Source organism: Rhinopithecus bieti, unplaced genomic scaffold (genome assembly GCF_001698545.2).
Source record: "Rhinopithecus bieti isolate Rb0 unplaced genomic scaffold, ASM169854v2 scaffold_18354, whole genome shotgun sequence".
NCBI lineage: Eukaryota > Metazoa > Chordata > Mammalia > Primates > Cercopithecidae > Rhinopithecus > Rhinopithecus bieti.
This window is the reverse complement of record NW_016809835.1, coordinates 972,712-982,860: the sequence shown is the minus strand read 5'-3', so window position 1 is coordinate 982,860 and position 10,149 is coordinate 972,712. Positions and strand designations below refer to the sequence as shown.

Sequence of the window (10,149 nt, the reverse complement as noted above, 5' to 3'; positions counted from 1 at the left end):
CACGTGTAACCACCACCCTGATCAAGATACAGAACATTTCCATCACTCCAAAAAGATCCTTCCTGCCCCTTTCCAACAAATCTCTTATTTTCCCAAGATGACCAGAATAAGGACCTTCCAAAGATGTCCATGCCCTAATGCCTGGAACCAGTGAATATGTTACCTTACCTGGCAAATGGAACTTTGAAGACTTTGAGATGGGGAGGATATCCTGGATTACCTGGGTGGGCCCAGTGCAATCGCATGAGTCCTTAGAAGTAGAAGAGGAAAGCAAAACAGGTCAGAGAGGTGCAGTGGTGAAAGAAGAGGGAGGAGAGATCTGAAGCATGAGAACTATGTGACCCACTCTTGCTGGTTGTGAAGATGGAGGAAGGGGACCACAAGCAAGGAATGCAGGTGGCCTCTAGAAGTTGGGAACACCAGTGAAGAAACAGGGACCACAGCTTTATGTCTGTAAGGACTAAATTCAGCCGAAAACCTTAATGACCAAGGAAACAGATTTCTCCTGTAGATCCTCCAGGAAGAAACACAGCCCAGCTGACACCCTGAATTTGGCCCAATGAGACTCATCCTGGACTTGTGACCCACAGAACTGTAAGGCAATGAATTGTTTTTTAAAAAAATCTTTTACTAATCAGCCTTCTCAGGTTGAAAATGCATGTTAAGCCACTAAGTTTGTGGTAATTTGTTACAGCAGCAATAGAAAACTAATACAAACCCACTTTCTGTGCTCTATCAGTATGTATTAGTCTTATCTGTTCTTGGACTTCATATACATGAATTTGAAAAAAAATTTTGGAGACAGGATCTCACTCTGCCTCCCAGGCTGGAGTGCAGTGGTGCAATCGCAGCTTACTGTAGCCTCAACCTGGGCTCAAGAGTGATCCTCCTATCTCAGCTTCCCAAATGATGGGACCACAGGTGCATGCCACCATGACTGGGTAATTTTTGTATTTTTTTAGAGATGGGGTCTTGCCACATGGCCCAGACTGATCTTGAACTCCTGAGCTCAAGCAATCTGCCCACCTTGGTCTCCCAAAGTGCTGGGATTACAGGTGTGAGCTGCTGTGCCCTCTGGACTTCATATAAATGAAATGAATACAGTATGAACTCTGTCTGCCTTCTTTCACTTAATATGTTTTTGAGATTCTTCTAAATGTAATGGTAATTTCACTTTTTACTGCTTATTATTCCATTATGAATACATGACAATTGACTTATCCATTCTCTTATTGATGGACATTTGGGTTGTTTCTAGTTTTTTTTTTGCTATTACGAATACATATTCTTGTGCAAGTCTTTTTGTAAACACATGCTTCATATTGGGTAAATACCTAGGAGTGAAAATGCTGGGTCGCAGGATGCATGTATTACTTAATTTTAGCAGTGAGTTCCAGTTGCTCCATGTCCTCACCACTTCACTGAACTGAGCACTTACGATCTGTGTAGTTTATTCTATGATTTTTGTTTGTTTGTTTTTTGAGACAGAGTATTGCTCTCTTGCCAGGCTGGAGTGCAGTGGCGCCACCTCGGCTCACTGCAACCTCTGACTCCCTGGTTCAAGCGATTCTCCTGCCCTCAGCCTCCTAAGTAGCTGGGATTATAGGCATGCACCACCACGCCCAGCTAATTTTTTTCTTTTTTTCTTTTTGAGATGGAGTGTCACTCTGTTGCCCAGGCTGGAGTGCAATGGCATGATCTCGGCTCCACCTCCCGGGTTCAAGCGATTCTCCTGTCTTAGCCTCCTGAGTAGCTGGGATTACAGGTGCGAGCCACCAGGCCTGGCTAAGTTTTGTATTTTTTTTTTCAAGTAGAGACGGGGTTTCATCATGTTGGTCAGGATGGTCTCGAACTCCTGACCTCATGATCCACCCACCTTGGCCTCTCAAAGTGCTGGGATTATAGGCGTGAGCCACCGCACCCGGCCCAGCTAATTTTTTTGTATTTTTTGTAGAGACAGGGTTTCACCATGTTGGCCAGGATGGTCTCAATCTCCTGACATCGTGATCCGCCCACCTCAGCCTCCCCAAGTGCTGGGATTACAGGCGTGAGCCACCACGCCCAGGCCATTTATTCTATGTTAAAAACACCTTAATAAAAATATCAGGAAAGAAAATATGTAACAGAATGGTGTTTCTATATGCACTGCATATGACCATCTTTGAACATCTGTGTCAGAAATGTGCTATGGATACAAGGAATAAGACAGAAAAAGGGCCGGGTATGGTGGCTCACGCCTGTAATCCCAGCATTTTGGGAGGCTGAGGCAGGCCGATTGCCTGAGGATAGGAGTTCCAGACCAGCCTGGCCAACACAGTGTCTCTAAAAATACAAAATTAGCTGGGCATGGTGAGCACGTGCCTGTAGTCCCAGCTACTCGGGAGACTGAGGCAGGAGAATCAGTTCAACCTGGGAGGTGGAGGTTGCAATGAGCAGAGATCGCACCACTGCATTCCAGCCTGTGTGACAGACTGTCGTTTAAAAAAAAAAATAAAAAAAAAAAAAATTGGTAATTCCATTTTAATTAAATTAAATAAGTAAGTTTACCAGAAAATTTTCTTCTGGCAAAATCGCTCTAAAATGAAATGAACTTTTAGTGGCCTTTATAAATGAGCTCAGCATCTAAATAGTAATCTTCTATATAGTTTAATTTTGCGCTATTAAGGCATAAGCAAATGTTTCTCTCTTTCCATTTTACAGACATCTAACATTCTGGCAGGAAGGTAAGCTGTACCATCTCAATGGAGTAAAATTTAGTGTATTTTTCCAAAGTTATAGAATGTTCCAAACCTTTGACTCTGAATTCCACTTGTAGGAACTTACCCTACATATTTACTTTGCACACATGCAAAGAATCGTCTGCGTATAAGGGCTATTCATATTAGTATTGTCTAGCATAGCAAAAGATTAGACCAACATCTTAAAAAAAAAATCCATCAATGGAGTTATTACCGGCAGTAAAAAAAGAATGCTTTTTACTGTTCTCTCAATTACTGGAGATACATTTCATACAGTGAAAGAATTAATACACACATTTTTTCTTGTGTATGCATATAACATCTCGGATAGATAGTTAGAACTGACAAGAAATGGTCGTTTCTAGAAAGCGAGAGCTGTGTATGTGGAGTGAAAGAAGTGAAGGTCTTATGCCATTTACTCTTCTGACACTTTGACCATGTGACTAAATAACTAGTAAGAAAAACCCATCTCTGCTATTACTATCAGTAGACATTTTAGGGCAGAATCAATCAATCTAAAGTAAAACCAGGATCCTTTGGTTACGAGATTATCGAATTAATGTAGCTTAACTTTTCTGATGAAATTAGAAAAGTTTAAAATTTGATCACGGTTATTTCTGTTTTTTTTAGAGCGATGGGGATATCTCTTATGTTCGCTCAGCGCTGGTCTTAACCCCTGGGTTTCAGGTGTCCTCCTGTCTCAGCTTTCCCAAAGTGGCTGGCGATTATATGGTGTAAGCCACTGTGCCGGGCTTGATCAGTTATACCGTTAAAGAAACAATAAACATTTATATTATCAGAAAGAATGTAAATTTATTCTAAGGTCTACATCATGAGGCTCCCAAACTTGGGTAATAGAAAACCATGGTTGGAGAGAAAGGGACCAGGAAGATAGAATTAATGGTGTGGTATATACACCACCATCACCTTTCTTGGGGCAAATGAAGTATTAAGACAGCTTCTGGGCCAGGTGCAGTGCTCATGCCTACAATCTAATACTGTTGGGAAGAAGCACGGTGGGAAGGGTCACTTGAGCCGAGACGAGGTTCCGAGACTTGCCAAGGGCAACATGTTCAACCTGTCTCTACAAACAAATAATCAAATTAGCTGGGCGTGGTAGTGTGCCACCTGCAGTCCCTACCTACTGGACGAGGCTGAGGTGGGAGGATTGCTTATGAGCTCAGGAGTTTCAAGGCTGCCAGTGCAGCTATGATCATGTAGCAATTGAACTCAGCCTGGGCAACCAGAGGTGAGACTGTGTCCTCTGAACAAAAGAAAACTCCAAACTCACTCCTCAAAACAGGCTTCTATTTTGGGATATTATTTTTTAACTTATTTAATACATTAAACATCTAACCTTACTCCTCTTTGAGATGCTGATTTACATAGAAAAACAAGAGACAGTTAATGATGGCTACCTTTGAAGTCAGGCTTAAAATAGTATACAATTCTTTGTTTTTATTTAGCCTTTTTCTAACTTACACGTGCTTTCCAATTACATTATACTTTTTTGATCCCAAATCCTGTGCACGATTTGAGCAGGTTTTATTTAATTTATGTATGAGGAAAAAAAAAAAGATATCTCAGAGAGGCTGATTTGCCTGAAAGTTGCATGGAATTTTTTTTTTTTTTTTTTTTTTTTTTTTTTTTTTTTTTTTTTGACAGAACAGTCGTCTCGCTTGCTCGCCCAGGCTGGAGTGCAGTGGCCAGATCTCAGCTCACTGCAAGCTCGCCTCCCGGGTTCCCGCCATTCTCCTGCCTCAGCTCCGAGTAGCCTGGGCTATAGGCGCCTGCCACCTCGCCGCTAGTTTTTTTGTAATTTATCCAGTAGAGACGGGGTTTCACCGTGTTAGCCACGGGAATGTCTCGCGATCTCTGACCTCGTGATCCGCCCGTCTCGGCATCCCAAAGTGCTGGGCATTCCAGGGCTTGAGCCACCGCGCGGCGATTTTGTTTTTTTTTTTTTTGAGATAAGATCCTTGCTGTGTCCCCAGGTTGAGAGTTGCAGCCTTGGCCTCCTAGGCTTCCAAGCGCCATCCTCCTGCCTCTAGCCCTCCCAAGAGGTGTGGTGCACCATGTCCCGCTAATTTTTAAAAATTTTTTGTAGAGTGGAATCTTGCTACATGTTGCGCTCAGGCTGTTCTCAAACTCCTGGGCTCACAGCTATCCTTTCCCATTTAGCCTCCCAATAGTTGCCATGATTTCAGGCATGAGACACTGCACCTGGCCCTAGGTTGCAATGATTTGCATGCAGCGAAACACAGTACCCTGGTGCTTTCAGTACAGGTTTTATTTCTTTTTTTTGTTTTTTTTGAGACGGAGTTTCCGCTCTGTCGCCAGGCTGGGAGGCAGTGGCCCGATCTCGCTCAACTGCACACTCCGCCTCCCGGGTTTAGCATTCTCCTGCCTCCAGCCTCCCGAGTAGCTGGGACTACAGGCGCCTGCCACCTCGCGCCGGCTAGTTTGTTTGTAAATTTTTCTCTTAGTAGAGACCGGGGTTTCACCGTGCTTAGCCAGGATGGTCTCGATCTCCTGACTCGTGATTCGCACCCGTCTCGGCCTCCCAAAGTGCCTGGGATTGACAGCGCTTGACCACCGCCCCGGCCGACGGTTTTCCATATTCTTTTTTTTTTTTTGAGACGGAGTCTCGCTCTGTCGCCTGGGCTGGCGAGTGGCAGTGGGCCGATCTCAGCTCACTGCAAGCTCCGCCTCCCGGGCTTTACGCATTCCTCCTGCCTCAGCCCTCCGGATAGCTGGGGACTAACGAGCCGCCACCGTCGCCGGGCAGTTCTTTGGTATTTTTAGTAAGAGCGGGGTTTTCACATGTTAGGCCAGGATGCGTCTCGATCTTCGACTTCGTGACTCCGCCCGTCTCGGCCTCCCAAAGGCTGGCGCTTCACAGGGCCTTTGACCCACCGCGCCCGGCGAGTTTTCCATCATTTCCTAATTGTACCTCCTAACCTTCAGCCCCTGCTCTCTCTTCTCACTCTAATATGCTCACATCAAAATTATTTTTTTGCTGTTTATATGATCTTTTAAGGGAAAGGGGGGGGGGGGGGGGGGGGGGGGGTGACAATTTTAACTTTGGTGTAATATTTATTGCACCTATCTACTTTACAATTGTTTCTAAATGTACAAAAATTGCATTAAACATCATATGCAAATTTTTCCCACCACTCAAAAATTTTAATATGTATGTGATAGATTTTGGCAAAAACTATGCCAAAAGACAAGGAATATAAAGATAACTTACAACAAATTTCTAAAATCCCTCATATATTAAAATTGGTAAGACAAAATATGATTTATAATACATGTTTGCCATTGTGCTATATATAAGAAAATAGTACTCATACTAAATTCAACCTACTTATCAAAATCCTTAATATAAGAATGAAAATATTCAGATGGTTATAAATAGACAGGTATTAAAAAGTTTCTTTTGGACAACATTCTTTGGTGCTGCTAAAACTGCATGTTATTATCTATCATATCTAGTTACAACTGGAAATGAAAAAATATAAATTGGATATGACTATAGAAAGTAGTTATAGGGTATTTTGATATCATGGTGCTCAAATGTTTATGGACAAGTTTTACTTATTAAATTTTGAAATAACTACCTATTCTTTGGTATTTCTTATATATGTTCCAGAAATTAGAAAAAAGTTACCTCCATAGGCAGAGAATTCAACTGTGAGTTGACAATTATTTACGATTGTCTTAACTGGCTGTTTCACAACATAATGGAGCTAAGAAAGGATGAAAGCTTACCACTGCTTGGATACCAGCTTGATAAGCAGCTTGGAATGTCAAATATATAACAAGAAATGAAATATTCTACTTTAAAGGAACATGGTAAGTAAATGAATAACATGGACACAACTTAGTATACGTTCTTTAACCTAATAAATTATTCATTTGCAAATATTATCAAAAGTAAAAAAAATTTATTTTATAGAGTGGTTGGTTTTGTAATACATCAAAACTGTGATGTTATACACTTCCCTATTCTCACTGCTTATCTCATATCAGTGGTTGAAGTTTCTCCCAAATAATTTAGTTTACATTTAAAGTGGCAATACAGATTTTACTTAATGGACTTAAGTTATAATTAGAAACCAGTTTTATATACAGAAAATCCATAAATATAGAACTTTTATTCCTATTTTATCCTTACGCTATGCAAAAAATGGACTAAAAATTTTTAATTTGGGTCTTTGTAATAAACATGTAAATACATATTTACAATGGAGATACTTCCTGATAGAAAGTAAACAGAAGTAATTTTGGTCTTCACTAGAATCCATCATATCTATTTTTGAAGATGATGTAATACATCATGTTTACTCAAAATTTGATTCCTTTTATACACATAATTTAAATAATTACTCCACTTGTACCATAATGCTTCATCTTGTATTTAAATTTCCTTTAAGAAAGATTCCTTGATCCAGTAGTAGGGAACTCTGTTTCTATACAGTTAATGTGAAATTTTATCCTTCTGGCAATGTCACAAATACTGAGTCATTTAATCTTCATTGTTCATACTCCAGGGGTAATTCTTGAGTTATCTCACATGATGTAAGTACCATCTTTGCAGTATTTCATGGACTCCATTTGTTTTGTCATAGCCAGAACATCATGAAATCCAGTACTCAGGCCAGACATATGTTGAAAGTATGCCTCCTTTTCCACTTGAATTGTTAAATTGTTTACTCCAGCATCTTTAAGTATTCCTGTAACCTGTTATAAAAATCCAGACATTTCGAAGCATTTAGAGTAATGCATTTAGTACACATGTCTTAATATGCTGTACATTGTTGATATGGGTTGAGTATCTTTAATCTGAAAATACGAAATCTGAGATGCTCTAAAATCTGAAACTTTTTGAGTGCCAAGATGGTGCTAAAAGGAAATATGCTCATTGGAGCATTTTGGATTTGGATTTTCAGATGAGGGATGCTCAACTGGTAAGTGTAAGGCGAGTATTAAAAAAAAAAAAATCCCAAATCGAAAACACTTCTGGTTCCAAGCATTTTAGATAAGGAATATTAAACCTGTGTCACATTTTTAAAATAGTTACAGGCCGGGCACAGTGGCCCAGGAAGGCTGAGGCAGGAGGATCGCTTGAGCCCAGGAGTTTGAGACCAGCCTGGGCAACACAGTGAGATCTTGTCTCTAAAATGAATGAGTAAACAAACAAACAAACAAACAAACAGTTACACTAGTCCAAGATAAATCTTCAAAGTAATGTTCATCATTTAGTTAGTTAAAATATTAGACTCTTTTAGGTCAGTAAATTACTGATTTGACATTCACAGCAGAAAAGGAAAACAACCATTGTTTCCAATTTGGCACATCTAGAATACGGCTTTTTTTCTGACCTCTATCTCCAAACATAGCATATACCCTGCCAAATTATTACTAATTTAGGAGTATATTTATAATAACTTATTTTTTGATAATCTACTGGGAACCAAGATGAACCAAATTCATAAATGAAATTTTTTACATTAACTAAAGCTTATCCTCTAAACACAAAACTTCATTTATTTTAGCAATTTTAGATATAAAACAAATCTAGACGTAAAAAGTAAGTGATATTATCGTTAGAGTTGGAAGATTAGGCCGGGAATGATGGCTCGCCTGTAAACCCAGCACTTTGGGAGGTCGAGGCAGGCGGATCACCTGAGGTCAGGAGTTTGAGACTAGACTGGCCAACATGGTGAAACCCTGTCTCTACCAAAAATACAAAAAAAAAAAAAAAAAAAATAGGTGGGCATCGTGACGGGTGCCTATAATCCTAGTGACTTGGGAGGCTGAGGTAGGGAGAACTGCTTGAACCCAGGAGGCGGAGGTTGCAGTGGGCCGAGATCATGCCACTGCACTCCAGCCTGGGCAACACAGTGAGACCCTGTCTTAAAAAAAAAAAAAAGAGTTGGAAGATTGATATTTTTGAATAGTAAATGACTACTGAGCCATATAACTTATGAGGTGTACAATTTGGGGTATGATTTACCTCAATTGAAATTACTTTAAAAACAAAATATTTTACCTGCTGTACTATTCTTTGTTCTAGCACATCAGACGTCACCTGTATATGAATCGTTCCTGCCACAATACTAGCAGAATGACGCCAAAAATGAGGGTCTCGGTATGATATTAATCCTTCAATTTTCTGTATCTGTCAAATAAAAGAGGTGATATAAACGGTCATACAGGCTACTTTACACAACACAATGGAGATGCTTTCTGACAGAAAGTAAACACACAGGGTCCTTGGTCCAGGATTACTATTAAGCTCATTAAAAAAACAAAACAAAACAAACAAAAAACCAGCCATAATGAGGAGAAGCCAGAAGCAGGAAGGAATAGGTGAGGGGAAATTAGCTTAAATTAAAGGTGCCTAAAATATTCTGATCTATTTCTGGAGGCTACAGATGTGTGGGGGAAAAAGATATCTCACCTAGGAATGATGCTAGTATGGCAGCTCTGAGTTGGAAGGCAAATGGGTCTTACAGGTATCTTTATTTTGTTTTTTTTGTTTTGTTTTTTTTTTTTTTGAGACGGAGTCTTGCTCTGTAGCCAGGCTGGAGTGCAGTGGCACCGTCTCGGCTCACTGCAACCTCTGCCTCCCGGGTTCAAGCAATTCTCCTGCCTCAGCCTCCCAAGTAGCTGGGACTATAGGCGCACGCCACCACGTCTGGCTAATTTTTTTTTTTTTGTATTTTAGTAGATATGGGGTTTCACCACGATGCCCGGGCTGGTCTCGAACTCATGAGTTCAGGCAATCCGCCCACCTCAGCCTCTCAAAGTGCTAAGATTATAGGCGTGAGCCACCGTGCCCAGCTGTTACAGCTATCTTTATACCTAAAATGGGCTCTTATCAACAGCAGTACCCTTATTTTCACTAATACAGCACAACTCTGCCTATTCTAACCATTACCTAGACACATTCAATGAACTACAAGGTCTCATTTACACGGATACATTCATATGCACATTATTTGTTATAGAGAGATAACATGTTCAAAAGATATCCTCAATGTTCAACAACAGAGGATTGGTTAAATAAATTATTGACTACCCATATAATGTAATACTGCAGTCGTTAACAATGTATTAGAATATTAATCAACATGACATTATTAAGTGGGAAGAAAATTTATAAAACACTACAAAAGCTTTTTATAGAATGGGAAGGAAACAAAAAGTGTTTCTTTTTGTTTCCTGGCAAAATTATGTGCCTTTTTTTCCTTTTTTGCACTTTTCTGTATTTTGAAGTTTTCTGCAAAGGGCATATATATACATATATATACACACACATTATTTATATATATACTTATTATATATTATATATATATTTTTAAGACAGTCTCACTCTGTCGCCCAGGCTGGAGTGCAGTGG

General features: G+C 40.1%; 2 long non-coding RNA genes across 2 annotated transcripts in view; one reads left to right on the top strand and one right to left on the bottom strand.

Moving 5' to 3' along the window:
* The first annotated feature begins 5,914 nt into the window (after positions 1-5,914).
* Positions 5,915-10,149, top strand: part of LOC108541168 (uncharacterized) — a 14,860-nt gene continuing 10,625 nt past the window's right edge. Inside the window, exons 1-2 of the long non-coding RNA XR_001888889.1 lie at positions 5,915-6,596; positions 8,821-8,895. This is a non-coding gene — a long non-coding RNA (uncharacterized LOC108541168). The remainder of the gene's footprint in view (positions 6,597-8,820; positions 8,896-10,149) is intronic.
* Positions 6,673-8,928, bottom strand: LOC108541167 (uncharacterized). Its single transcript, XR_001888888.1, has 2 exons — positions 8,797-8,928; positions 6,673-7,484 (listed from the first exon to the last, which is right to left on the bottom strand). It is a non-coding gene; the product is annotated as an uncharacterized LOC108541167 (long non-coding RNA).